This window comes from Rhagoletis pomonella, unplaced genomic scaffold (genome assembly GCF_013731165.1).
Source record: "Rhagoletis pomonella isolate Grant_MI unplaced genomic scaffold, Rhpom_1.0 Rhpom_scaffold_00003, whole genome shotgun sequence".
NCBI lineage: Eukaryota > Metazoa > Arthropoda > Insecta > Diptera > Tephritidae > Rhagoletis > Rhagoletis pomonella.
In genome coordinates this window covers 34,704,274-34,707,900 of record NW_023458557.1, presented here as the reverse complement: position 1 = coordinate 34,707,900, position 3,627 = coordinate 34,704,274, and positions in this window count along the sequence as shown.

Sequence of the window (3,627 nt, the reverse complement as noted above, 5' to 3'; positions counted from 1 at the left end):
TACACATGTAACCATAAGTGGGCGTGGCTGCGCCCATTTTCCAAAAATTTACAATATTCTTATTTTTCGTCTAAAAATTATTGTAAATATCAATTTTGAATGAATAATCTTCAGTAATTACTAAAATATCGCAGTTTTCGTATTTCTGAAAATTACCGTTATATGGGAGGTAGGAGTGGTTATTGTCCGATTTTGCCCATCTCAATACCATCCGTCCTACGCCCGAAGGAAGTACACGTACCAAGTTTCGTTAAGATATCTTAATTTTAACTCGAGTTATCGTGTGCACAGACGGACGGACGGTCACCGCTTAATCGATTTCTATTTTCATCCTGATTATTTATGTATACATTTGTCTATATCTATCTCGATTCGTTTTGCCTGTTACAAAAAACCGTTATGTGAACAAAGTTATAATACCCTTGTGCACATGTGCGCTCGGGTATAAAAATATCTGATGAAAATGCTCGTTCCGAAGTAAATAAAGTAAATTAAGTAAATGACTTTAGATTCGTAAGCAGCAACCCAGAAAATCCCCAGATACCCCGTTACATAGAAATCTACCGATTTTTTCAAAATTTTCTTCCGCCATATTGGATCCGCCATTTTGAATTTTTGGTAAATGACTTTAGATATGTAATCAGCGATCCAGAAAACCCCGAGATACCCAGTTTCATAGAAATCTACCGATTTTTTTTTAATTTTCGTCCGCCATATTGGATCCGCTATTTTGAATTTTTGATAAGCGACTCAAAAATCCCCTAGGTAAGAAGTGGTGTAAAGATCCATCAACGAGTATTTGTTTAAATAGTTTCGTCCAGCTAGATTTGCGATCCGAACCACTGTGTGACGGAGCCCGTATTATTACTCCACAAATAGTACTTAATGCAGAAAACTAGAGGCAATGTCTGTTCAAGTTTGCCAGGTAGGAGAAATATGTGGTTGTGAAAGCAGATTGGACCATGATAGAACAATTATATTTAGGCAATTTATATTTCTCCCAATCAACCAGTAAATAAAATTAATGAATTCATCCACGAGAGTGTGATAAAATACAACACAATTAAATTTAATTTGATTTCGAGGAGCTCAATCAAAGGGAGTGCTGAATCCAACGCATAAATAACAATAAAATCTCCACTTAAATTCATCGGAATTTTATTGTAGTCTTTTTTAAGTATCCGCGGTACATCTGGTGTGTATTTTATTAAACTCTCGTGGTCGAATTCAATAATTTTATTTACTGGTTGATTGAGAAAAATATAAATTGCAACAAATATACCTGTATTCACAAGCACATATATCTCCCACCTTAGAAATTTGAACAGACATTGATTCCATTGTTGTACATGGAGTTCTATTTTTGAAGTAACAATGGCGGTTTTCACGATCCAGAGCATACTATCCAGTATGGTGCATAGATATTTTTAATACCATGATTGTTGTTGTTTCATATGATCATACAACAACAAAATTAGCCAATGACTCTATTTATGCTATCTCTGCACCATGCTAGGTAGTATGCACCGGATCGTGAATATCCCTAATAATTGCTCTATAATGTGTGATATGGTAGATCCGCCTGATGTCGCCATTGGTATATTAAATTGAAGCACTACTTTTTGTATTTATATTTAAATAATCGACTTTACTTTAATTACCCTCAAGCGGACTCGACCCTGAGGTTTCAAAACCAGAATCGGTAGTCTTCACTTGACGGCTCAGCCGACATTTGTGAGGAAATAAATTAATTGCATTTTGGTTGTGGTTTTGGAAATTCAAAGACAGATGTCGCTGATCGCATAAGTTTGTAGCGGATCGGATGGCAACACTGTGCCATCTATGTATCAAACTTCATGCACATTATACTAGTTAGCTGACGTCTGGCAACACTTTTATTTTGACATTCTTTTGGTAGCTATTCTGTTGAATATTATAAATCACGACTCTTGATATTCTCGTTTTGGATTGGCTGCATATTCAACAAATTTGTATTTGATTAAATCTAGTTTTAATATTTAGTTTTATGAATAAATGGTTGTTAAGCATTAAACGTCATGGAGTTACTTTTATTGCGATATAAGGAAACAACCAAAGTGGTGACCCCGACGTGATCGGGAATTGGTATCAATTTTCGCACAGCAGAACTGGAATTCGCATAATCTAACTTTTTTTACTGAATCTCACAACGGACAGTTATTCCATAACGGCAGTTCTGTTTGATGCCAGGTTCCCGCTACAATTTGCGCTCCTTGACTGCAAAAGAAGAAATAAAACTGTCTGAGACTGAAAAGGAACTCACTGAAAAAGTGCGCGCCCTGGAATTAGAGTGTCAACGTCTTCAGAGTATGTACGAGCAACAGCCCAACATGCAAAGGGATTTAGAGCGGACACACGGTAACTTAATCGTGCCAAAATTTAATACGAGTAATCCGCACTTGTGGTTCGCTCAACTTTAGCGGTGTTTCGTTTGTACAAAGTGCAATGCGACGACGATAAATTTGATTTTGTCACCATACATCTCGAAGAAGAAATCACATTGTTTGTTGAGGACCTCATAACAAAGCAACCACAAACGAACAAATACGACGCACAGAACCGCCTAAGGCACTCCGCACATTAAGCTCCTAATCATTTCGGCATACTAAATTATACAGCTTCTATGACGAAGGCATGTATTTCAATGAAGCTCTGTACATTTCGATTCAAAATCATGTTTTTGCCTAATCATAAAAGCTTCATGAATCGAAGCGCCCAACATTGTAAGGCGCTTGCAGTTTTGAAATCGTCATTTGTTTACTTTTTTTGTGTTGGAAATAAAATTAATTTGTCAACTCAATAGAAGTAAATTGAAAATGAATGATTTCGTACTAAAATTCGTGCAATTTGTATTAATCCACAAGCGTTTATGCAATATTTCGGAGCAGAAATATTTGCGGAAGTGCGTAGTTGCGAAAGAACGGCCAGAAAATTTGTTATGTGTAGAGTGTTTATTAGCTGGTGACTTATGTACGGCGTGCAAGTGTGCAGAAGTCGAGTCGTCATGCATTCGTTTCGGCATGACGAAACGATTACTCTACTTTGATTAGGCACGTAATGTGCCGAGCGCCTAAGTGCGCAAAAATCGAAAAATTCGTTGTCTGAAATGTGAACGTGTTATATATTCTTGGAAAGGTAGTTTATCCACTAGAAAGAATTAAATACAAATTTCCCTATAAAATGAATTATATGCCACCAGGAAGAAACTAAATCCGACAAATTATATACTAAGAATATTAATAAGACCATAGCCATATGGAAGTTCTTTACGGAAACAAATGTCAAAAATACATTCTTTGAAATAAAATGTTGGTTTGACGTTTTTCATTTCCACATATATAGTACAGAGCTACAGGATTAAAAATTAAACACAGGGTGTCCCTTCGGTATTTAAGAAAAAAAATTTTTTTAATCAAAATTTAAAAAAATGGTAAGTTTTAATTGAATGAATAAAAAATAAATGTAAAAATAGGTTATTTTTTATTATTTTATATAATATTCAACAATTTTTATGAACTTGAGGCCGTTTTAAGTGAAAAATTTAATGTGGAAAAGCAACAATAATTTGAAAAAATGGTAGAAGTGATA